Genomic DNA, 26,970 nt, shown 5'->3' with positions numbered 1-26,970 from the left:
ACTTGTAGCCAAAGCGCCAAGCTGTACCATAGGGCGAACATGCATGGGGCGGATACATCATACAGCGAAATGACAATGCAAGTCACCGATACGACATAGGCACATCTTAGACATGAATACAAAACTATTCAACCCATTACGTGTCATGTGCAGACACCATGCTGCCACATAAACGAAACAAGCCGAAGCGCCATCGCTTGAGGAATGCGCAAATGACAAAAGACCTATAGTGCTTACCTTTCCAAATGCTAGAATCAAAATGCGCGTACCCGTGACCAAGGTGTGAATCTTCGCACCTTTCATTCTTTGTTTCGTTTGTACAAAACATAATGCATATTCCCCAGAACAACCTCGAGGACTGTAATGATATAATTATTCTTCTACCATTTCGCCTAGAAATTTTCGCAACGAACACTGATCTATTAAAACGGGCGGATTGCAAACGTGCCTACTGCACATGTTTCAGAGCAACCAGCATCCTCAACACCCTGCTCCAGATTTCAGACTGCCTCAGCAACCCCCACAATAGAAATTATTTAAATGACAGCTAATTCGACAACAAAGGTTTCAAAATAAATGAAAATCACAAACCCGGGGCTAACTAGCATGTGGATTTGGAAACGTAATCACGAGTTCATGCCAGCATATTGTAAAGATATATGACTGCAATGCCGTACTTTGAGTTATGATGTTTTAAAATAATTCTAGTAAATATATTCAGCGAGGAAACACTTAATACAGTTTAAGGACGTGAAATGCCACATTTAGAGCTGTTGCAGAAACTTCCGTTGATTCTCTCATAGCAGATGAAAACACTTCCTTCAGCCTTTCCGCTCGAGTGCCGCGCGGAGTGACACACAGAGTGGGGGCGGTTTCACATCAGATAATGCGGGTTTCGTTTGGTCCGAGCCGAATATAGCATCGGCTGCGTTCCCTCTTCAGTTGAAGCAAAGTGTAGGCACTTAAAATTTATGTTTTTTTTATTTATTTTATTCTACAGTCTCTTTAAATACTGTGGGCAAACTGAAGAAGATGCAAATCAAGCTCGTTTTTCATGTAACAAAAAGGAGGCGAGCGGTTCTGTAATAATAGCTGTGGGTTGATTTCACCGCTTGTTTGGATATTATTTATTCCTGTCGCCGCTGCACCCTCTGGCAGATGATACCGCGGGTTCAGGCCTTTGTAGCAGAATACACGCAAAGGGAAGATACGAAAGTGTGTTTGTAAAACCACTTTCGTCGCCCACACTGCTCGGTACAAGATCCGAACCTCTGCGGACAAAACTAGCGCACGTGTATACGGATGCAACGTCATTGTCCCGGATAGCAAATATATATGGTACCATGCTAGATGACGGGGAGCCCTGCTCAACTTGTGACGAACATTGAAGACAGTCTGGTACAGCTCCGGCAACACCACTGTTTATGTAATTCACCAACTGGCTGTATTTAGCAAAGTATATGACTAAAAACTTCATTGTTTGTTACTAGCATACCTTGTTTTCAGGGTTGATTTTATTCCAAATGAGAGGTGTTGTTTCAAATTTGTGGGCTCTATTGCCTTCCAGCCGCCGGCCATGGTGATTGACAGGACGACAGTGCTCATTCGAGGACAAACAACGTCTCAATATTAAAATAACACTTCAAACCTAATGTTAGGAATCACTCTCAGCACTTCGAACCCTTTAGCCCTTCAGCCTATCAAACCCTCATCCCATTAAACCCTTCAATTCTTCAAACCCCTTAAGCCTTTAAAACCCTTCAGCCCCTGAAAGTCATTCAGCCATTCAGTCCCTTTCAGCGATTCACTCCCTTTCAGCCCTTCAACCCTTTAGACGGCCAAATGTTTGTTAACCATAGGCCAAAAACACAGTTCAAAACGTTATTGCAAGAATAATTCAAATATTGAGTCTCAAAATGCATATTGTAACTCATAAAGATGATGAGAACCAACCTGAACTCAAACCCGGCCGCATGCAGCTATAAACAAAAGCTGTCCAACCTAATAAGGACTACTGTGTTTTTTGTCGCAAAAAAGATACTTCGTGGTGCTCACAATGCCGCTGTGTAAATTCCTAAGATGCACGGTAGCGCAACTCATAAACGCAATCAGCTGCACCGCGCGCACACCTCCACCCTCTGAGTAGCACGTTTAGTGAAAACCACTAACATAAAACTAACTTCTACCGACTTTGAGAAGTCGATAGCATGGTCAAGCTGTCGTCTCCGGTGCCATCGTGCTGGCGCCTCCGCCGGCTTTTTCGCTCGCTGGATAAACTTCTAAAGCCGAACGGACGAAGAAGCACAAAAAAGGGCACAAAGACACCTTCTTGATCCACAGACTCACCTGCTGTAGATGAAAGACTCCATACATAAGGATCGCAGCCGACAGTGAGTGTCCGCTCGTTGCGGCCGCTCATAAAAAATGGTCAAGCGGCTTCCTCGACGCATATATCCTGAAGGGTCACGTGGTTTTTCTCAGAGACCCGTAAAACAATTTCAATAGATGCCGTGCTTTCACGGAAAATATTGGAAGATGGCTCACACGCATCTAGAAACCTATTACTGGTCTCGTACACCCTTTAGGAGTTCTTGAAGACAGCTCAAACGTCTGAAAATCTAAAACACTTACGTAATATGATAAAACAAATTGGGTGTACCCCATAGATGTTTATTTTAGAACAATTACCGTCTCGCAGTTAGTTACCAGCTGACAAAGTGCCAGGGCTGCCAATTCTCACTTCTCTCATAGCCGTTTTTGGGGCGACGACCCCAACCCTATGGCGCGAACTGCCACATTTTGCGGCGCTTGACGCGCGGCGACAAACTGGGAGCCCACATGGTTTATTTTTTTCTCACATGTTTCGTTTTTAGAGGTTAAAATCTCGGTTTAAAGATATAAACTGTGGCTTATCAGAACTTATGTTGAAGAAATCAAGAAATCAAGACATGGATGTCGGAGTCACCACCCTTCTCCGAACATGCACGTGATCCGAACACTCCGAAATCGCCCTGGTGCCTATACTTGTGGAAAAAACTTCAATTGTGCAGTTTCCGTAGAAATGAATATTCTTGCGGAAAGCTCAGTTCGGTCTGCGTTCTGAGTCAAGATAAAATAAAGCTCTACCTAATTATATCTATCCTTAAAATTAAGCTTAACTTCTTCGTGTACAGCTTCAAATCGAGTATTTTTTCTTTGTTTTTAGCCGTTTTGAATAAACAGGTTCGGTGGTGTCTGTTTGGGTCGATCTTGTTTGTCGGTCACACGGAATCCTACCTATATCTCGAATCTAGTAGATTGATAATTGTAGGCACTCACTGGTCTTACCTTGCTTTGGGCATTTAAAACGTGACTGTTTTTTTTTTTATATTGCTTATTTTAAGGATGGTCATCATAAGTGGAAATCTGATCTCGTCTGTGAGGTTCCATGTTCCGTGAACAATAAAACTTACAGAGGACCCCGCCGTTTATCACCCGATGGCACGAACTGCACGCGCGAAGATGGCAAAAAGGTAGGGTAAAGCAGTTAAAAAGCCCGTTGAATTTTCCAATAATCCGCTGATTTCCTCCCCGAATTTTCCCCGCCTGTTTGATATCCGCGTATGAAATTGCGAGCCAAAATATTTTCAGATAAAGTTGTTTTGGCTCTTTTCTGAGATCGTCGTCGGCCTCATTTCGAGCTAGTGGCGTTCTACTGGCAGCGTTTTAAAAATTTCTATATTTCGTTGCTGCTGTTGGTTTCTGTAGTTAGTGGCACACACGGCTAGTGCGCGCCAGTTGAGAAGAAGAATTTCGTCACGCGTTCGGCGCATGCATGGCGCCTCCCTAACTTTAGCTCGCAGAAGACAGGTGGAACCGAGAGTATATAAAAGGGAATTCACACAAAGGAGAAATCCCGGGGAATTTTTCACGGCACGCGCATCCCGCAACGAAAGCTCCAGGCTCAGCGATGTGCAAAAGTTTTGTGTTTTCGTCTCGTGATACGCGCGCGCCGGAGAGAAATCCCCGAGATTTCTCCCTCATGTGTTTTAAAGTGTGTTTTAAAGTGCGTTTAAAGTGTGAAAGCCTAATCGTGTTTTAAAAGTAGCTCAAGGCTCGCCGATGCCAGAGCCACGTGCAACGTAAAGCTCTTGGGTAGATCATGGCTAGGGTGTTCTAGAAGGAACGAGTGGGACGAGCTACAGGCTCCGCACATGCTTGCAGTTGTACCTCAAAATGGGGAAAGCGATCAGGTGGAACCAAGCCACTTCGATCGCAGCGCCACCTTCGCTGTAATCGCGCAACGACGCAGGTCGAGGTCATATGGGCAATATACCCTATTGGAAAAACCAGCATGAAAATCAAACTGGTCAAGCTGGTAATTAAGGTGGTCAAGCTGGTAATCAAGGTGGTCAAACTGGTCAATGTGGTAATTAAACTGGTTTAGCTGGCAATCAAGCTGGTTTAAGCTGGGCAAGCTGGAATTTAAGCTGGTCAGTCTGGTCTAAGTAAAAACCAGCATGGTCTCACTCGAATCTGGTTTTAGATTCAATCTGGTGTAGCTGGGAGCCAGTCTGGTCTTAACTGGTCAAACTGGTTTTCCATGGAGCCAATGTGGTCAAGCTGGGAGACGAGCTGGTCATGCTGGGAGACAAGCTGGTGAATCTGGTCGAAATAATAATCGTGGTGGTCAAGCTGGTCATGCTGGGAGCGCGCACGCCAAGGTCGGCTAGAGATAGCCGAACTGGCATTGCTGGGAGCGCGCGCGACAAGGTCGGCTGCTGGAACGAGGCCACGTCCTGTTCTTTGTCCTCTCGTTTTTGGTAGACCACCGGGCGCGTCAGGCGCGCTGCAAGCTACCTTTGTGTGCGAGAAAAGAGAGAGAGAGAGAGAGAGTGGTAGAAACGGAGAATCGAAGACGCGTTTGGATAGCTTGGGCAGAGGGCAGATCGAAGGGACGGCTGTGTGCGCGTTGTTTGGAGACTAGTTGAACGACGGTGCAAGCGAAGCGGGTTTTGAGAAGACAGCGAGCGGCAGTCCGTTCAGTGCGGGAAGATGTCAGACGTCCCGACTGCGGCGTCGCTTCGTGTCTTCGAACGTGTGTGTGCCCAAGAATGACGGCGGTGCCGAGGAGTATCGCCAATGCCATCCAAGCCACACGGATTTCCTCGCCTCTGCCGACCACGCAAGTTGCCGCTTCGCCCCCATCGCTGGCGGGACCCAGGTTCGCTTCTCTCGTCCGTGTAGTATTTTCGTCTGCTATTGCCTGTTTTTGGCCTGTGTCTAGTATTTTTTTCGTGTTGAGAGATAAGCAATCTGGTTTTATTAACATTGTAGACAATTTGCACCGAGAATCTGTGCGTCGGTTAGTACTGTGTCAGCGCCGAGGATGTGTAGCATTTGAGTTCATGTGAGGCTGCCGCAAGTACGAATATAATAAATTGGATGCCGAGTTGGCTTTTCTGACGAGCTTGGCTTTTTTATTCTGTGTATTAATTTAAACAGGTTAAACTGGTTGGGAAGTTCACCAGCATGACCAGTTTAACAGCATGACCAGCATGCCAAACTGGGCATGCTGGGGCAATAACCCAGCTTGAAGCTGGGACCAGATCAACCATCATGACCAGTATGACCAGATCAACCAGCATGACCAGCATGCCAAGCTGGGCATGCTGGGGCAATAACCCAGCTTGAAGCTGGGACCAGCTTAAGCTGGTTTTTTCAATAGGGTAGCCCCTTAGGGGCTATATTTTGTTTTTTATGATTTTGAAGTCACAGGTAACATCAAAGCACCACGACACGACGACGTTACGACGTCATCGCCGACGACGTTGCGCGACTCCAAGATGGTGTCGTAAGGCCGTTGTGACATCGCGTCGCGTCGAGGACGACGCCGTTTGGCGACAGCAAGTCGCCGTTGTAATGCAGTCGTTACGTTGCGTTGAGGACGACGCCGTTACGCATCATCAAGTCGCCGTGTTGACGCGGTCGTGACATCGCGTCACTTTGAGGACGGCGCCGTTACGCGACATCAAGTCGCCCTTGTAACGTGGTCATGACGTCGCGCGCCACATCGACGACGATGTGGACGTGGTCGTCGACGCCAACGTTGACGTCGACGCCCCACGCAACGTAAAACATCGGTATGACGTCACGTTAACGTCGTCCTGAAGTCACAGTGGGCGTCAACGTCACGACGAAGCCTTGACGGCGAGTAACGTCCTCGCCTTCGCCAGTATCAGCGTCGACGGGCGGTCACGACGAAGTCTTGACGTCGTTTAACGTCGTCGACGATGACATCGACGTCGTGAAGCTGTCGGGACGTCTTCGTGCCTTCGAGTGGCGTCATGTAGACAACGGCGTCCACGAAATGGCACCAAGCGTCCTTATGACGTTCGATTGACAAGGACGCCATCATCTTGACGTCCCGTGACGTTGTCGTTGTCGTCATCAACGTCAACGTTGCATCGTCGTCGTGGTCAATGGAATATGACGTAAGAACGCAGTCTTGATGTCGGGTAACGCAAGTTGTCAGCGTCGATGACGACGTTGACGTCAAGGCGTCGTCCTGATGTCGCATGGCGTTGTGACGACAAGTCAGGTCGCGGTGACTTTATGTACGTGACGCCTGACGTCTAGGTTGTATAAAAACTATAGTCCGGCGTTCAATCGTTTCTATGACCTTGACCAGTGTGCCGGTCGAACTTGGCGTTGGAACGAAACGCGTTTTTCATAAAAATAGGCTAATCCGAACCACTTCGCTCGTAGTGCCCGAGAGGGTGCTATAGCGAAGTGGCTTGAATTAGCGGTTTTTTTCCACATACGGGGATACCAAAAAAGCACTCTGGTGGCCCCACTCGTTCTTTCTAGTACACTCTATCATGGCGGCACAGCGGAGCACTGTTACTGCACTGTGCTAATTTTTGTACCCGATGCCCTTTCCAGACGTTCCGCGCGGCACGTTTCTCAAGCATTTGTGCAACAATTAATGGCGCCACTTCTTTCAAGATAGAGGGGCTTTAAGAGCATAATGACGGGAGTGCAAGAGACGGCTTGTGCCATCTCGCGCACATCAAGCGCAGATTTTTAGCGAGGTTGTCGGCGCAGAAAGCACGGTGGCAGAAAGACTGAAGTGCACTCGGTGCATTAGGGTAGTGGTGGCGTCGCCAAACTAGCCCATAAGATTGGTTTAAAAGGGGCACTGTTCACAACGGATGAGTGAGTGAGAAAACGTATTTAATAAAGGAATGGGATACATCACGATTTCTTGATAAAGTCATCCAATCGTGACGGGGGAAGAGGATTATGGGAAGGGTAGGGGAGGAGGCTAAATGTAACAGGCGATCCCCGATGAGCGGACGAAACTAATCAGGGAATCGAGAATGTGTTTGCAGTGCGGGTGCTCGAGCCTGGGGCGGGTCCATTCCTCGTACGTAGCTGGTCTTTCCTCTTTAGGGAGTGAGTTTATGGCGTCGTTACGATGCTCTGCGACCCCCTCGCACGTCCACACGAGATGAATGCACGTGGCTGGAATCCCACAGGGCATGCAGAGCGGATCAGGGCCGACGTCTTCGGGTGTGGACGGGCGGTGAAACCTCGCCATCCGGATAGGGGTAATTGCCGTCTTCGTTTCAAACCTGCGTATGCAGACCCGTTCCCACCTGCTGTAACCAGGAGGGATAGGGTCTTCATCGGGTGGGAGAAGGGCGCCGAGTCTGAGCTTCCTGGCAGCCCTCTCCTCTTTTTTGATCTCTTCAATGTCGGGTGGGAAGCCCGGGTCTTCGTCCACAAGGTGGGGACCGTGGCCAGGTGAGGGCATAAAACCTACATGCAGCTGTGCCCTCGCGGCCTCGTTCGCCCTCTCGTTCCCCGGGACACCTTAGTGTCCGGGGACCCACGAAAGTACGATGTTGACTCACGGACGAGATTCAACAATGATGCTCTTGATTTGTTTTATTACCGAATTTGTGCTGTTGCCCCGGCCGCATTCTTGCAGAACTTCACGTTAATCGGTGAAGATGCGTGCTTCATTGACTGTTAGGGGTAGCGTGTGAGCCGCTTCTTGGATGGCGTGAAGCAGCGCTAATAACTCTGCCGTTTTCGGGCTGCTGGTTTTGTGTGTGATTCCACTCCATGTGGCGTTCCGGGAGACAGAGTGCCATGCAATCGCTGAGCGGCCCGCGTCGTCTCTGGCAGCATCTGCATACATGACTTCGGCGCCGGTCAGTGAATTTATCTCTTCGAGGTGTTTGTCAGCCGCGTGCTTGCGCATTCCTTTGTGTTTCTTTCCTTGATTCATGGGTACTGGTTTGATCGGGACGATAAGCTCGTTCTCCCATGGCGGAGATGGAGTTGGCATTGCTGCTGGTTTTGCGAGGAGCTCATGTTTCTCGAGTTTGGCTAGAATGATTCTGCCCGGTGAAGATCTGGATAGGCGATTTTCCTCCCTAACGACAATCTCCTTGGTAATGTCACGCAGAGTAGTGATCTGTGCGGCAGCTTCAAGCTGTTCAACCGGTGTAAACTTGGGTAAGCCTGTAATGACTCTCATTGCCTTTCTGTTGAGTACGATCAGCGCTGCTTCTTGGGTCTTGGTCAGGCGCAGGTAATTCAGACCGTAGACAACCTTAGAAACCAGAAGAGACCTGACGAGTTTCTTGAGAAGGTCCTCTTGGGCACCTCATGCCTTGCTGGTAATTTTCTCGAGAAGGATCATTTCTTTGTTCCACTAAACTTTAGTTTGTTTGAGCCACCTTTTGAGCCACCTTAACGCGCCTCCACATCGGTCGAAGGTGACACCGAGAATCTTTAGGGCTCCAGTAGGCTCAATGTTGGCGCCGTTCAGTTGGAGGGGAATAGGGTGCTTGGGCTCGCGTCCTGTCTTGGAAACGACCATGCACGCAGTCTTCTCGGGGGAGAGAGTAAGTACGGACTGCACTACGAATGCGTTGGTAACGTCAAGGGCGCGCTGCATATTTCGCTGTTCGGTTTTCGCAAGGTCTTGGTAGTCCACAGCGTGACGTCATCTGCATAAATGGTAAAATTGACGTCCAGAACATCTTGCAGGGCGAAAGCGAGATCCGCCATTGCCATATCAAACAACGCGGGGGAGATTACCGCGCCCTGCGGGACTCCTACGTTATTGTGCTTCCATTGGCTTCTGGTGCTGGCAACGACGACTTGGAAGGACCTGTCATTGAGAAACGTCTTAATGAAGATGAGGAGCTTACCCCTAATGCCCCTCTTTTGAGCCGCCTCGTTGACCGTCTTATGTGGTACAGAATCAAAGGCCTTTCTTACATCTATAGCAACGACAGTGAGGGGTAGCGCCTTGAACTGTGGTTTGACGAAGAGATCGTGGTGAAGCATGGCGAGGCTGTCCTGCGTAGACAATCCCGGCCTGAAGCCGGTCTGCATGGGGGGAAGCGCATTTCGGGTTTCGAGGATCCACAAAAGCCGGGTCTGAACCATGCGCTCAAAAACTTTACATAGGTTCGAGGTTAGCGAGATGGGTCTCGAATTTTCGATTCAGGTAGGCGGGTTTGCGGGCTTGGGTATGGGGAGGACTGTCGATTTCTTCCAGTCGGCCGGGATCTCGCCGCAATCCCACGCGTCGTTGTAGATCTGCATGAGTTCTTTCATGTCCTCTGTTGCCAGGTTCCGGAGGGCGGTGAGAGAGATGCCGTCGAAGCCAGGTGCCGTGTTGGTCTTAGCGGACTCTAGAGCTTCGATGAGTTCGCCCAGCGCGAAGGGGGCGTTCTTCGGTTCCTCGACGTTGACCAAAACCGGAGCGTAGATCTCAGTTCCAGGTGGCGGGGATTGCTGTGGGAAGAAGAAACTACCCGCTTCGTTGACTAAGTCATCTTCCGACACACTGAGGCGCAGGGCTAAGTTGCTGCCAGTGTTGCGAGCCTTGGTTTTCCCCGCGAGGCCTTTGTAAGCCCGCCGGACCCGGCGCAGGCCAGTCCTCTCATTGAATGAGTTGCACAGTTCCCTCCATCGGCTGCGGAAGAATTTCAGAGTGTAGCGTTTGGCCCTGGCGGTTGCCAGGTTGAGCTTGACCTTGCGTCTGAGTGTCCTCTTTGTCCTGTATGTCATTAGAGCCGATAGTCGCGAAGCCCAGAGATTCGTGAGGTGAAGATCCGGCGTTGTGGTATCCTCCTTGACTTGGTACGTGGTCTTGGAATGATTTACCGCTTCCACAATTCTGCGATCAAGCGGAAGGTCTCTGAGGGTGTCCATGTTGGCACGAAAGGCATCCCATTTGATGAAGGTGACGGGTCTTTTGGGAGACTTTCGTAGCAGGAGGTCTATGCGGATCGGGAGGTGATCACTTCCCATGGGGTCAGGCAGCGTCTTCCACCTAACTTTGAGGTTCTTGGAAGCCCACGTGAGATCGGTTGATGTGTCCGTTTCGGGAGTTGTGCTGAGAGAGTCTGGTGTGAGCATCTTTTCGTTGTATAGTTGTAGGTGGAGTGCTTCGCACGTGGCCTTGAGTTTTTTGTCTCTCGTGTTTCTAATTTCGTACGCCCACAAATTGTGCATAGCATTGAAATCTCCAGCAACGACGGTGGGCGTCCTTGGGTCCACTCTTCTGGGCAACCAGGAGAAGTCGTTTTCGTTCACCCCGGGTCTAATGTAAACGTTGATCACGTCCACAATTATAGATTCCAGTATGAGTCGCACCGAAACAACTTCGCGGTTGTCACCACAGTAGGGAACCGTGTCGAGCTGTACTTGCGGAATTGATTTCCTGACGAGAGTAAGCGTCGTGCATCGAGCTTCGCCCTGTCTTAACATGCTCGGTTGAGAGTAGATATTATAATTGCGGACCTTGACATCCTTGATGTAGGCCTCCTGTAGCAGAATTACGTCAGGGCTTGCTCCTGGAGAATTTCGAGTCTAAGCTTGAGCTCCGCGAGCTTGAAATGCAGGCCCCTACAGTTCCACTGCATGAACCAGATCTTATGTTGTTTTTTTCGCTTTCGAAAATGTCTCACCGGGATATCTGAGAAGTCGGCGTTAGCGTCCATGTGGGTTGACTAGAGCGTATGCGAGTCCGCAAAGACGATCCACCTTATTTTCGAGTGTCGTGAATCTTGCCTCAAAGTTCTCAAATTCTGCCCTGGTGATAAAAGGCCCCGTGGGTTCCGAGATCCTTAGAGGGACGCTCCATGCGTTGGTGCTTTCGTGCTTTGGCTTCAGTGCAGGAAATTGAAACTGCGACGTCAGCGGTGGGGGAAGAGGAGCAGCCGACTTTTCGAATTGGGGTCCAGGGCCCCTGGAGCCTTGTCGGTTCAGGAATTCTCTCTCAGCGTCGCGCCAGGGCTGTGGTCGCGAACCGGGTTGCTGTTGCCTTCTGACGGGAATCTTGCGTAGAGGGCAGTCATTGCTCGTTGCTACATGGCCACCACCACAGTTAATGCATTTAGGTTGGAGCTTGCATCCCACGGCGGGGTCGTGCTCGTGGCCGCAGCCGCCGCACCGGACGGCGCCCTGAGGGCAGACGTCGGCATTATGGCCGAGTGTGTGGCACTTGTAGCAGACGAGGGGTTTGGGCCTGTACGACGACATCTTGAAGGACTCACAGGCATAGCGTACATACCTTGGAAGGGTATGACTTTCGCAAGTAATGAGCACGGTTCTTCCAGATCGGCCGATAATCCTGGCTGCCGAAATTTGGTGAGTTCTGCACCCCAGCTCCTTCATCAGTGACTCAAGAGTTTCGTCGTTATCGTGTCCCCTGAGGTAGATGACCCCCTTTGTTTGGGCACTTGACGTGGCGACGTAGGGCTTCACTTCCAGCGCCTTTCCTTTCTGTTTAATGGTTCCACTCGTGAGGAGCTTATCAACCGCCTGCTGATTCCTGGTTGTAATGGCAATCGTATTCGATTTCTCGTTGACTTGAACGGAACATTCTTTGTCGTCAACAGTTGTTCCAGTGATGGCGTCTCTTATATTTGAGCTGCTGTCATGACATGACAGCAGCTCAAAAACACGAGTCTTTCGTTTGTAAAATCCAAACAAATTTTTTGAACGAATAAGACGGTTATCAAATTGCACATCAGTGACATAACAAAGGTCTCTGAAGCTTCAGTGGAATGTCACAGCGTCACCGGCCTCTACAGGGGGCTGCGAAGGTAGCGCCAGTCAGAGGCAGTACGGCTCACTCATTGTATTAAAAGCTGAACGCGATTGCAAAGCCTTGGCACTACAACCACGACCTTGGTGACACGTTGAGCCAGAAAGAGGGAGAGAATTAGAGAATTTTTTGTGTGTGGCTGCAGTGTTGGGTGTACAGTCCCATGAATTTCACTTACATGCGACTGTAGCCCGTTGACGCCACCAAGTGATAAAGCTTGTAACTATGGCATACTTGGCCGTATGGAGGACGCCAACGTCACGGGAGCGATGTGTCTCCCGATGCGCATTAAGCTCCTTGATAGCCGATTTTGAAGTGCTCGCCAGAATCGAATATTTAGAATGAAAAATATTGGCATCCACTCAAATACAAGCCTGCGATTATCAGTTACAGTACCTGTAACTTATAATCATATTTGACCTATTTCAGGTTGTTTTGCGGTTATTTTATTTTTCGTTTAAGTACCCCTTTTGCTAACAGCACAGGTGAGCGAAATGTCGCCGGCAAGTTTGGGCAATCCCATTCTCCTTTTTTTTTTCCAAGTCAGGACGGCAACCTCACTCTTCATAATCTATTCAGAAAGAAATTACATTACATAAAACTTTTTTCAATCTGTTGCAATTCTTCAACTGCAATGTATGAGCCACTTTGCATTCGACTGTCTGCACCTTCGTCTGTCATTTAAATTTTCTATTATGATTTCAGTTTTCATAAATGCATAGCCGTGCCTTGATGTATTTCATATACTAGTAAAATGCACACCAAAGTAGGCTTTAAATTAAAATTTTGAGCTCGGTATGGGCAAAAGCCAGTTTTTCTAGAGTATTTCACAGCCAGTCACAAGACGCTCTCAGTTGCATGATAAAACAGTTAAAAAAGAGCACTGCTCAAGTCAAAACGAAAAGTATTAGAACTTGTCATACAGTACTTTAAAATTGCTACGCACTTACCGGTTACGGAAAGAACAGGGCAGCGAAAATTCTTCCAGCCTTCTCCCATTTTTTCGCGGTCCTTAACAGATTTTGTAAGGCGGGCTGGATTCCTATATGAGGGCCACCCAGTGCACCCGTTAGAGACCCATGTCGATGGAACAAGAGCAACATTGTCGGTGTCAGTAAAGTGAACAATGCTGTACATTGCAGACCTGAAATAAAGTAAGGTTTTGTTATTTATGTTTTTTTATGGGTGATAAAGAGTGCGCTAAACAATAGAAAAATCGATTTTATTTTTTTCACAACTGCAGTGGAAGAAAAGGCATAATATTTGTTGTGTCCTTTTGGCCACTGCATGCTAGAATTATCAAATTTCTTCAAAGTTTTCAATTTTTGCAGTTTTGGTTGTGTGGTAGTATAAAAGGTGAAAAACAAAGCGTATTTTATCTTTCTCAACTGACAATAAAATGCTCCATGCAAAGATTAGGGGGAGCTTCCAAAAGCAATACAAACTCCTAAACTTACCTATGGAAGCAGATCCATCAGCAACAAATTTATGTCAGCTGCGTCCAAACATGATGTATCGAATCAGCACCTCAGTTTAGGCAACATTTATTAGTTCTGAAAAATCTATCTACTTTACGAGATTGAATGAAGTAGAGCTGAAAAGCAACTAAAGTCCTGTTCACTCAGACATGTTTTTGACATTCTCTTATAGTGCATATCTTTTCTGATGAATGAATATAACACCTCTGGGATACATTCAGTTTAAAGCGCTAACAAATAGTGAAGACCACCGGACTTGAGCAGCATGACGAGCACTCACAACTGTTGAAAGTGGCCAAGCAAATACTGGAAATGTGTATGTACACAAGCTTTAATATATACCTTTCATAAACATTAGCTAAGGCAACCAAATTATAACAGAGTCTGCAGCTATAAATGAACTAAAATATATGAACTAGAAGTTGCACAGAAAATGTTCCATTAAAACAAGCAGGAAGAACCCAATGGCAAACAACACTTTGAAACTAGACACAAAGTTTCCCTGTATAATGCTAACCTTTTTCTTGGAATTACTGAAACAAAAATGCAGATGACTATCTCCTTCAGAGGTTAAGCCAGCACTACCTCCTACATAAATTTACTAAAAAATTAGGTGCATTACTTTCCTTGTAACTCAAGTCGAAATCCCCTTCAGAGGTTAAGCCAGCACTATCTCCTACATAACTTTACTAAAAAAATAGGTGCATTACTTTCCTTGTAGCTGAAGTCGAAATTTCCTTACAAGGACCGAAAAACAGTTCAGAGAAAAGTATTAGGTTGTGAAATGCTCCGGGCACGACAGACAATAGCAGTTCTCACTATACTCGTCAAGGGTAACAATAAACAGCTAACACTGCGGCAGATCTACCATTACACAAGTAGTAAAGGGCGCAACAATGTATTAATGCCAGCTTGGTCATGCGAAATTTGTATTTAAAAAAAAGTTAATATTTTAGACCTGTTAAAGCAGACAAAATACTCAATTTTGTCTGCTTCATACTCAAAATACTCAAGCAGTCATATTAGTGCCAAAATGATTACATATGAAGAAGAGGGACAATGGCAAAAGCATTACTTTTAAGTGGCAGGCACACACACTTTTGCAACACATTGTTAACATTCCAGAGGGAATAACTATGGGAAAGTCCACCAGCTTCGTAGACAGACAGATCTGACGATGTCAGTGGGCTGGAGTACAAGTACTTCACAGTGGTGAATGCTTTCTGTTAAGTGCTGAGTAATCAGGAGTCGCTTACGGAAAGCACAACGAGTAGCTTTACTCTGCGATCGTGATGGCGGCGTGACCGAATGTGCCTGCATGCGCAGGCACGTGCACTGTCTGATGTCGCAGAAGAAGACGAGGCGCGTCTTCTTCTTTTTCCATGTTATGCCGGACATAACACCTCCCCCCACTAGACGTCATGTCCATATCTTTGAGGTGGTCGCCGGTCTCGGGAACTTCTTCGAGTGCCTGAAGTGTCAGGCTCTGCCGGCGGCACAACAGGCAGCGATTCCTCGGGAATAGCAGTTGTGCTGTTGTCCCTGATGGTTGTCGAGGGTTGCGGAGCCAGGTCATCACGGCTCTTAATGTCCCATGCGGGTGCCACAGCTGTCTGTGGAGGTTGATTATGCGATGCCACTCTTCGCGGCCGTATGTGGTTGGTGTGCCGGCGAATTGAACCTTGCTCTACCCGAATCATCCAAGAGCGATGTCCCAACTGACGTTCGATCACTCCCGGTATCCACTTTTTACCGTCTGGAAATGTTTTAACCCACACTGCTTGGCCTACATTCAGCTTGCGTGGGTTTGTAAAGGTGGCAGTGCTTTCAGGTGTCTCGGGGCTGAACGTCTTTAGTCGCTCGAGAGCAGACGGAAGTTTTCTCCCAAAAAGCATCCAAGCAGGTGTCTTTCCTGTTGCCACATAGATTGTTGTATGTTGTTTGAATAAAAATCTGGCAACCACACAATTCAGATCTTCTCTTCCTCTTTTAGCTAGTGCCATTTTCAGCTCTTGAACCATGCGTTCAGCCTGGCCGTTAGTTGCTGGATGGTATGGCGCGCTTGTGATCGATATTACACCGTTATTCCGGTAGAAGGTCTTGATGTCGTCGGACACAAACGCTGTGCCGTTGTCCGAAACCACCTTCCGGGGAACGCCGAAAGTTGCGAAGATAGCCCTCAATTCTCTAATGACGGCAGCCGACGTCATGTTTCGCATCACTCGGACTTCCACCCATTTAGTGTATGCGTCCACGACTACCAGAAAAACTTGGCCCGCAAAGTCCACGTGAATAGTATCCCAAGGGTGGGAGGGTCTGTGCCAGACTGGCATGGGCTCCTTCGGTGGTGTCTTGCGGTGGGTCTGGCAGGCAGTGCATTCTGCGACGAATGACTCTATGTCTGCGTCGATACCGGGCCACCAGAGGTAGCTCCGTGCGCATGTCTTCATTGCTATAATTCCGCGGTGCCCCGCGTGAATCAACGTCAACGCGTCCGTCCTCAGCCGCGTGGGGATCACAATGCGTGCCCCCCATGTCAGACAATTTCGGTGTGTCGACAGTTCTGCCGCCTTTTTTGTGTAAGGTGCGAACTCTGGTGATTTGAGTCGATGAAGAGTGCCCTTTTGAATTGCTTCTAACACTTCAACCAGCACAGTGTCCTTTGCTGTCGCTTCTGCTACCTGTTGCGCTGACAGAGGAGGCCGTGACAATCCTTCAAACATCAAGATGTCGCCAGGTGGATTCAATTCGTCTTCTGTGTGTGGTAACGGAAGCCGACTGAGAGCGTCTGCGTTCTGGTGACGATTTCCTGGCCTGTATTTCAGGTCGTAGTGGTAGGCTGCCAGTTTCACGCACCATCTAGTCATCCTTGGTGATAATACTTGTGGAACAGGCTTGTTGGAGCCGATGATACCTAGCAAAGGCTGATGGTCTGTGAATATGGTCACGGTCCTCCCAGCTATGTATTGATGGAAGTGGTGAACTCCGTACACGATAGCGAGGCCTTCACGATCCAGTTGCGAATAGTTCCGCTCGGCACTGCCTAGCGTTCTGGATGCAAAAGCGATCGGAGCCTCCCGCCCATCAGCATCTTGCTGTGCAAGTACGGCTCCCACTCCATATGGTGAGGCGTCGCAAGACAACACTAGAGGTCGTTTTCCATCATAGTGTGCGAGCACAGTGTAGTTCGCCAATAGATCTTTCAGCTTTTTGAAAGCCCTTCGGTGTGTTTCTTCCCACCTCCACTCTTTGTTCTGTTCAAGTAGTTCGTACAGTTCCTTCGCGATTGTCGCGCGATCCTTTAGAAACCTGTCGTAAAACGCCAGGAGGCCTAAAAAGGACTGTAACTGCGTCTTGTTCTCTGGTTCTGGGGCTTCGAGTACTGCTTGGATCTTGTCCTGGGTTGGATGAATTCCTTCGGCGTTTATGCGGTGACCTAAGAATTTGACCTCCTTCACGCCGAAGAAGCACTTGCTTTGCTTGAGCTTCAGCCCTGCCTTTTCCAGTCGTCGCTTACGGAAAGCACAACGAGTAGCTTTACTCTGCGATCGTGATGGCGGCGTGACCGAATGTGCCTGCATGCGCAGGCACGTGCACTGTCTGATGTCGCAGAAGAAGACGAGGCGCGTCTTCTTCTTTTTCCATGTTATGCCGGACATAACACTTTCCCACAGATGGTCATTATGCAGTCCTTCTCAAGGAAGTTCTGAATTAGGACGATGTTGCCATCACTGACGCGCACGCCCCGATCGGCGTTTTTTGTCGAGAGAATGGTGTTCACCATCACACACTTTTTGTACTCCTTCCCATGGAAATCTGGTGGTATGGGTCCATCGTTGTGTGGCCCCTTAAGAGCACAGCTCACTTGAGGAGCAGGTCTTGTGGATGACGCTGGCTGCAGTTCTGAAATCCTCCTCACAATTTGTTGCAGTGGCAACGAGGGCGACCTCAGCAGTTTCTTCATCTGGCCGAGGAAGTTCTCGAACGGCAATGCCGAAAAACTGTCAAGCGACCCAAACTTGCGAACGTCTTGTGCAAGGTGAACCAGGGAGTGGACGTTGTATACGTAAATCCCCTATCCATAGAGAGCACCAGCTTCCATCACAAACTCTCGTAGGAGACGATCTGCGTCGTCGCAGCGTTCCATGCAAAGCTTAGGTGAGGCAAGAATAGTAACTGCGCAACTCAGCTTTAAGGAATGCCGATAAAACTTTGACTCCAAGTGGCCCTTTAGGACAACAGGGCCAAAGTAGATCAAAAAATTCCTGTGCTCTGTAGCTTTCCAGTAGTCCAGCTCTTGGAGGGATCGTGGCTTGCGAGTGAAATCTGTCGGGGTACTGTCTTGAAGGCGTAGCAGGTCTGCCGACACTTCAAGGCGGGACCTGACACACAATGTCGATGGGGATGGCTTTTCAGATACCCAGTACTTTGTTGGCAGTCTCTTCATGACTCCAAGGCATACCAAATGCATGTAGTCCAAAAGTGCATGACTAACAAGCCCTACATTTATTGCTACGAGCGGAGAGTCAACCTGATGATGGAGGCCAGGTTGAGATCTCTCTCTAAAATCTTCATCAGTGCGAAGAGGCCGGTCATTGTCGGGGTACAGCATCTTGTGCAGCTCGCTGGAGTATACCCCCTTTTGGGTTCATTTTTCGTAGGCGAAAAAGGCATTGTGACTTTTGATACACTTCAAAAATGCCCTAGCTGGTGCGTCGAATATAAATGCACGAAGCTTCACCATGTAGCTCTTTCCACAATGCGTAATGCCTTCGCTTAGTGACGCAGCTCTTTAACGAAATCCTTCATGAAGTCAGTCACACTTTCAGGTTTGCTTTTGCCAATATAGAAGGCAACAACAAATGGTTTGCCGTTACAGAGGGATGCCGTCCACATTCACAGTCAGGGATAACATGGAACTGCAGTTCGGGATAAGACCGCACGCTAGTCCTTCAAGAAGTGCTGCTGTGAGCCCGAAGTAGACATATGAACCATTGCCCATCTTCTTTACGTCCGTTGCCCTACCTGTCTTCAACAGTGCTCTTGCGTCTGATGGCAAGCCTAGATAGTGTGGCTGCAGAATTTTGAGCAAACCGTTCAAGTGTGACTAACAAGCATTTGTGCGCAAAGCCCAATCTCTGAGCTGGCTGGACAAGGACGGCAGCGTCTCACCTCGGTCAGGTTCATCATGAGGGATTTCCACCTGATCACGTAGTGGCGAAGCGGGTGGCGTACTTTCCAACCGGTCTGAGGGAACATCGGAGTCACAGTCCCCAGCGGTGTCTTCCCACACAACGTTGTCCGGCTCTTGGACTGACACAGTATCAGGAGAATGTCGCTCAAGTGGTGACCTTTCGGGATCAGATATTCCCGTCGCTCCAGTTTCTTTGCAAGGAAGCTTGCAATATCCCTCCTCACAATTAGCACGAGATGCGTTGTCACTTAGTTCTTTCTGGACCTCAGCCGCAACTTTTTGACGCAGCTGTCGTGTACAAATATCAGAAAGCGGACGTTTCATCCGCTCCATTTCGCGCGGCTATAGAAAATCTTTCTTGGATGTCTCAATTGCACGCGAGTATACACGACGGAAAAGAACTGAACAAAGCAGACAGCGACGGAGTATACACGTTTGCAAGAAAGGCTCCTGTGCGCTGCCATTTTGAACGATGCTGGCGCCCCGTACCGTTTCCGCCATGCTGGGGTGCGCCAGGGGCACGTCATTGGGGTGCGCGATGACAAGATGGTGCCATTTGCTGCATCGTCGATGGCTTACGTTAGCGGCACACTTACTGTCTCGGAACGCAGGAGGAGGTGTCCACACAGAATCGTAGCGTCACATATTGTAGGACGGGGCATCTTTCAGGGTTGGAGCTGACTTTATAACGATCGCAGCCTCTGTTCCTGCATGTTGTGGAAGCCAGAGCTGCCGCGAGCGCAGCCATCGTTGATGCAAAGGCCATGCGACTTTTGGCCATACTTGGGTAGTAATTCAATTACAGTAATTGAATTACTGTAATTTAATTACTTTTCCTGGTAATTTGTAATTGTAATAATTACTTTTGGCTAAAAGGAATTGTAAATGTAATTTAATTACTTTCTAGTGTCAGTAATTGCTAAATTTCAGGCACAATTACAATTACTTTTGCAAGATTTTGCGGCGGCGGCGCTTTTCCCCCCTGGCCACGGAGACGACAGTACAGCCAAAGCGACAGTGGGGAGAGTGTATCCCAACCTGCTCAAAAGGAGGGAAAGGAGGAATGCGAAAGAGAGGACAAAATCCCTCATACCGATAGAACGGAATGAAGGATTCTGTAGACTGTATAACGATTTAATGAAGAATCCGAGAAATAATTTGATAAATGAGGGCTACATTCGCGTCCGTTTTCGTTCCTGACGTAGTTAAATCTGACTCTTCGTCTCGTTCGCTTCCTGCTGCTCCTGTTTCTAGGGGTCTTTCTTATTTCGCATTCCCACACGGGGGCATCGGGGGTCGAAGTCGAGCTGGTTGGCTCCGATCACATCATCCGGTCGAGGCGGAGAGGCTCCAGGTTTTCCTTACCCGTCTTCGCCGCAAAGCATATTAGCTTACATATTTCAGTCAAGTTTGGGGACTTTTTTGTTCGTGAAATTATTCTCTTTTCTTTATGAGTTTTTTACGTCCTTCTCTATCTCGTATGTTGGTACCACTAACAGTAAGTCGTGCTACTCTAACATCGGGGCGAAGAAGCAAAGAAGCAGCAGGTCTTATTAACACGACTCACCCTGCTTTTCTTCCAACTGTTGTTGCTACACCGCTCTTCCTTCTCCCAATCCTCGTCTACCTTTTTGTATAAATCTTCATTATTTAGTGTTCGCTCTGCCTAACCCTTTCAACCGTTCGTCAGCCTGATTGGACGAGATTCCAAAACTTACAAACCGCTACTTTAGACTGTAGGGAGCTTGTTTTTACATTTGTTGTTCGCTGAAGGCTTTATTTTTTTTATAAAGGGCTTGGCTTGCACTTTGTTTTTTACACCTCTATCGTGACCCTCCACGCGTTGTCCTCTCGTCCTGGCCTGTGGAACCGTCCCGAGGCGCGCAGTGCTGCTTTGAATTGAGAACCAGCAACAGTCTTACCTACAATGGAAATGGAAAGGCTGCCGGGGCCTTGTTACGAAAAATTCTTTAAACATATTAGCAGCAATGTAAAAAATATAATTGTGAAGTGCGAACTCTCCGCACCGTCTCTGAAAACAAATTCAACAAACCGAAAGGCGACCTCCACTTTGCGGAAACATTTGCAGGTAGGCAGCTTTTTGTCACTTTCAATAATACTTAGGTATGAAAAATAATATTAATGGCTCGTCTACATCTTCCAGCTGAAACACGCTCAATTAACTCATGAAATCGAGGCGTCCAAGAAACCGCAGTTTTGGAATAATTCGCGGATTCTAATTTTCGTAACGCGGTGGGGTCGCAATATAGATTCCAATGTGTTTACATTTTACCATAATTGCTCCCGGGACTTTTTTTTTCGCGAATTGTAGGTGATTCGCGAAATTCGCGAAAATAAAGTCGTTTACAGTGTATCATTAATTCTTCGAGGTTGTTCTTGCCATGCTAAATTTAAATCGGTCTTCTTTATGAAACGCATAATATCGACACAATCATTGATATCCTAATGATTAGCTACATGACGATCCTAAATTTATTATCTATCTCAGCCGCTTTTTGGGTATTACCGTGCACTGAATTAACCCAGAATCCCTGACAATAGAGTTGCTGCTATTGCTGCTATTGTGACACTAGTTTTGTGGAAGCGACCACAGTTCGCGTGCTACGGTTACCCACATCCGGCATGTTACAAGTCCACAGACGGGGAGAGGCAGCGAATCATCGTGGCTGAAATGTTTTCGTAAGTTGTCGTATCCTTTAAATGTTTGATGTCGTTTACAAGTTTCTCTTCTTAGCCATTTTTACGTGAGTTTTATGATATCAGTACTGTCGCATATTTGTTTCCTTGTATTATTTTTTAAGTTTATTTTTGTTGGTTTGACTTGGATACCATTTGCATAAGCTCTAAGGAGATTCACCTCGCACCTGTAAATTTTGTCGCCATTTATTTTTTATTTCTTGAGAATATAAGAACGCAGGAGTCCATTACTCCAAAATATTAAGTTCTATAACCCATTTAACAAATTTCATAAAAGGAAAGTACAATGCGTGACATTTATACAGCGGCCATACAACTCGTTCACAGTTTATATGGCCCAAGGGGGGGGGGGGAACTCAGAAATAAGTAATTGTAAAGTAATTGCATTACTTTTAAAAGGTAATTTGTAATTGTGATTAACTACTTTCGCGTAGTAGTAATTGTAATTGTAGTTAAACTACTTTGGGAGCTAAGTAATTGTAATTGTAATTAAATTACATTTTGGAAGTAATTTACCCATGTATGCTTTTGGCGCATTCTGAAGAGAGCGCCTTGAAACGTTCGATATTTTTGAAAATTTTCGATTTGTTACCGCTTTAGGCATTTTATTCTATTTTCCTTGCTATTTCGCTGTCGAAGACGACACGTGTACGTTTTATAATTATTTTTTAAAATTTATTTCTGCGCTCAGTGGTTTACGCTTCGGCGAGAGACGCTTGGCAACATTGTACGACAACCAGCGAACGTCCTGGCTGGAGAGTAGGCCCGCCTCACCTTGGCACGCGGTTCGAGGTTAAGCCGGGATTCCACTTGCAAAGGTGTATAGCTTAGACAGAATGAAGCAGACACGGATATCCAAGTTACAAATCCCTCCCGCCAAGAAAAGGATTTCCGCAAAAGGGATTAGTTAGGGAAAGCGTCCGACCTTGACAACTCCGATGCATAGCAAGCCGAGCGCCTCCCGCGTCACTCTTGTCCTAGAATGCTTACCGATCGCTTCTAATGCGTACGTTTTGGATGGCACGACGAAGGAGCACGTAGCATACGAGGGAAGGATAGGATTCTTGCGAGGTACGCACCACACGCCACAACCACAAGCCTGGAAAACAAAGGAAGCGGGCCCGCGTGCCAGAGAACGGTGATGATGATGATTGGTCATGTAAAGCAAGACTCCTCACAATTAGTAATTTCCTAGGTTATATAAATAAACATTTTTATTTGAAAATAAAAATCATATATTTTGGACACCTTGAATATTAGCATAAGTTGTTCAGAGGATCGTGGTATTCGTAACCCCAGACTTTTGACGAGAACGACGAAAGGCCAAGTCAAGTACTGGTGGCCAAGCCAGACAAGTCAATCCAGGTTCGCTTGGAAATTAGTAACGGCGTCGGGTTTTGACGCTGTACCTATGGTCACTCTGCTATGGTGTAGCACTTTTGGAGTCGTGCGCCGTGAATATTATTGAGATGCTATACTAAAGTGCTCGAACCACTTGGTTGATGTTAACTAGACCAGTGATCGTTTGTGTGTACGTGTAAGCATACCTCAACAGAAGAGCGGTGTTCAAAACAAGAAACGCGGGCCCCGCCAGTGAACAACGGAATTCGATCATGTGTACCCTGGCTGATGCGCAGTGCCCAAGCTGCAGTTTCTCACATCGGCGTAAGCGCATCGCAGTGCTGGTATCTGTTGTGTAAAGTTGTTAGTCTACAATCGATGGGTCGAGTTGCCGAACACTTTGTTGACCACCCTATGTGTGCTGTAATTGAGGGGATGCATAACGGACTTATTTGGAAACCGACTTAACGGCGATCTGCTGCAAGTGAACGACATAGCTAATTTAGCTCTTTTCAAATTGCCGGTCGAGAACTTTTTAGAAGCTGGCGTGTGCACGTGACACAACCAAGCGCGAGTATACTTCCGTTGGAGAAGTGCCCCGTCGGCTGAGCACAAGCACTATGGAAGCACCTACAAAGCCACATTTCTATCTGTGCAAACATTAAGCCCTGGGGTTGGTGGTGGTGCTATACTTCTGAGCCCCTGCGGACGACACACCTTCCCCAACTTTTTTTGAGGAATTCAAGAAGAGTTTGTAGTTGGATTTGCAGCGATCGTCCAGTCATGCACCATAGGGCCGGCTGTCTCAGCATTATTTGAGTTATCTGCTAGAGATATCAGCAACGTTGCTGCAGCTAAACCACCTTTAAAAGGGGCATAAAATAAGCTCCCCATATTTACTGAAGTTTAGTGCTATTTATCCAAATTACCCATGTTCTATGGTGGTAATGCATCATTTGCTTATTCCATGTGATGTGATTTTCACAGGCAAACACTGGAGGCTTCTGGAATTTTTGAAGTTTCAATTCGCCCCCCCCCCCCCCCCCCACTCCACCCCGCACCCCCCCCCCCCCCCCCAGATAAATGGCGCCTACACCAGATGCATCTTTCTCAGAGTGCCTTCCATGGTTTGAACCCACCGAACATGGGGGGGGGGGGGGGGGGGAAGCGATGGTTTGAACCCACCGCTTCCCCCTCTATGTAATGCCCGTTTGGGCCTTTAGGGTCAATAAATAAATAAATAATATGTGCAAAAAAAGTCAAATTATGACTATGTGGTGTTAGCTGTCTACTATGCCCGGGAAATATCTTGCTTCAATATGAACATGTTCACAATAATGTCATATTTGTCATTTCCTGTTCGAATGTTGCAGGCACATCTGTACGTAACATTAATGCAACATTGCCATAGCATTTTGTTGGAACATTACACGAACATCTTTATGTAATGTTAATGCAACATTGCCACAGTAACGTTTCCGCTGCAACGTTACCGAAACATTTGTACGTAACATTTATGCAATGTTTTCAAAATAATGTTTCAACGACGTTACTATTTAGGCTGCAACGTTACGTGACATTCGCAACATATCAGCAACGTTGCTCAGATGTTTCGTGCTACTTGGGGTATTGGTGTTGCAAGTTCCACTACGCGCTAAACGTCATGGTGGTAAGTTTCCATTTTTGACTCCTACCGAGTTTGTAACATGTGGTGACGTTTATTGTAATCTGAAATCGTTATAAATCGGGGGCTTGGGGGGGGGGGGCTGGGGGGGGGGGGGCTGGGGGCTGGGGGCTGGGGTTGAGGTGACTGGGATGTCCACGACTTGGGGTGCGGAGAGGGGGATGAGGGGGGGGGGGGGGTCACAATGCATGTGTATGTTATAGGGTCGGCTGGATTTTTTTTTTTTTTGAGGGGGGGGGGAGGGCGGGCTGGTTGGCTCGCTGGCTGACTGGCTGAAGCCCCATGAGCCCTCCCCCTGGCTACGCCCCTGGGTCCGAGTAGCAATTGCTGCACAGCTCTATGGACATTGTAGGAGTGTTGGGAGACGTGCTTAAGATCTATTTATAATTTATACCTGTTGATGTGCACCGAGGGCACCGGTAGAAGAATATTGCACAAAACTATTGACAGATGCTTGTTTTCTTTCTCACAGTGCGCGGGATCACTGTTAAGTTGTCTTTTTCAAAATGAAAGGAACGTAATAGATGTACACAAGCTGTGATCATCTGTTTGTCTCTCTCTTACTGTCGCACTCTTATTTGTTGCAGGTGTGTGACGCCAACATGCGAATCCTGGCAGTCGACCCTTCGATGCCTGGCTGCTCACATGACGCCCTTGTGTGGGGGCAGTCTTGGGTGCGGCAGCAATGCATCGCTGGCAGGCTCATCAGGCACGGGGAGTACCTACTCGCTGAGTGTACCTAAAGTGGCAGCACATTGTCAGCTCGCATGAGAACAAAATGCAGAGTACCCAGACATTTCTTGACATTCACATGAACAGATTGCCGTAGAACTATACACCAGTGTTTGGATGACTGGCCTAACGCAAGTCATCATGCAAAGGTTCACTTTCATGTCCTTGCTCCAGGCTCTGGAGCAGAGATGAGGAATTTAACAGTTCATCTTTAGTGCATTAGGGTCGAAACTGTTGAAATCAAGAAGTGTTGTCAGTTAACCACTGAATTACACTAGGCACTGCGAGAAAAGGAAAGAGAGGAGTGGGGCTCATAGGTGCTCCGTGTCCAGCCTCTAGCTGCAAAAAAGCTCCTTCAAGTGTACCATTGCGTTTTATTTCAATCTCATCAAGGTGAGACTCTCGCGGGTAACAGACATGAGAAATACTCTTGGAGATAGCCTCACGGTCCTTATTCCCAGAGCTTCCACAGCATTTTCCTAAAACTCGTTTCCAAGGCGTGTCATCATCACCATAGTCGGTGTGATCTGTAAAAACCTGTTGAGACGGTAAACACCTGATATTAGTTGATAGCTCTGCGGCGTCTCTGGCATGCAAATAAGATATAGCGGGGGTTTCAACAAGTAGTACTCGTTATCAGCACTACTCGGAAGCTACAAGGTTAAGCTGAATGCACACCACCTGCTTGTGGAAACGGCTTATGGGGGGTCGGACGGGATAAATCAAATTTGGTTAAAACGCAGCATGTGGTTCACATATCTGAGATTAGACTTGCTATTTTTCATGCAGGAGACAGTGGGTACCCGTTGGAGCCATGGCTCATGACTCCCGTGCCTGGCCGGTCAGCTGTCTCCACACCTGCCGGGCGTTCAACGCTGCCCACGCCTCAATGAGGTCGGTGGTGGAGCGCTGTATTGGGCTGCTGAAGAGTCGTTTTCGATGCGTCCAAAAACACCGGGTTCTTTACCACCATCCTAGGATCGCCGGCACGATCGTGGCAGCCTGTGCTGTGCTCCACAACATCTGCCTCAGCGCAGGGGAATCGGATCCGGAATCATCGTCGTCGGAATCTGAGTCAAGCAGCGGCTCTGACGATGACAGCGAGGCAGACGAGAGCAGTGACGCAGCACGAGAGCGCAGAATCCTGCAGTCGAGGCGCCTCTACGTTGAGGGTAAGGCCATGCGGGACCAGCTTGTGGTTGGAGCCACCACAAGTCATGTGCGTCGTGTGCGTCGCCGGTTTCACCGGATCCGCCATCGTGGTCGCCACCGCTGATGGTCTTATACTTTCTGAGTGTAATGCGTGCTCAGTGCTGTGGATGTTCTGCCGGAGCCTTCTCGGACCCCGTGTGTGTGCCTGTACAGTAAGGCCTGTGTTGTGCCGGAGCCTTCTCGGACTCCGTCTGTGTGCCTGTATAGTGAGGTCTGTGTTGTGCCGGAGCCTTCTCGGACTCCGTGTGTGTGCTTGTACAGTGAGGTCCATGTTGTGCCGGACCCTTCTCGGACTCCGTGTGTGTGCCTGTATAGTGAGGTCTGTGTTGTGTCGGGGTCTTCTCGGACTCCGTGTGTGTGCCTGTATAGTGAGGTCTGTGTTGTGTCGGGGCCTTCTCGGACTCCGTGTGTGTGCCTGTATAGTGAGGTCTGTGTTGTGTCGGGGCCTTCTCGGACTCCGTGTGTGTGCCTGTATAGTGAGGTCTGTGTT

At 47.9% G+C, this 26,970-nt stretch overlaps 1 pseudogene; it reads left to right on the top strand.

Moving 5' to 3' along the window:
- The first annotated feature begins 24,503 nt into the window (after positions 1–24,503).
- On the top strand, positions 24,504–26,636 carry LOC115313511 (annotated as a pseudogene).
- The last annotated feature ends 334 nt before the right edge of the window (positions 26,637–26,970 follow it).

This window comes from Ixodes scapularis, unplaced genomic scaffold (genome assembly GCF_016920785.2).
Source record: "Ixodes scapularis isolate PalLabHiFi unplaced genomic scaffold, ASM1692078v2 PGA_scaffold4__175_contigs__length_147842914, whole genome shotgun sequence".
Taxonomy (NCBI): Eukaryota; Metazoa; Arthropoda; class Arachnida; order Ixodida; family Ixodidae; genus Ixodes; species Ixodes scapularis.
The sequence above is the reverse complement of the archived record's forward strand: the minus strand, read 5'-3'. Positions and strand labels throughout refer to the sequence as shown.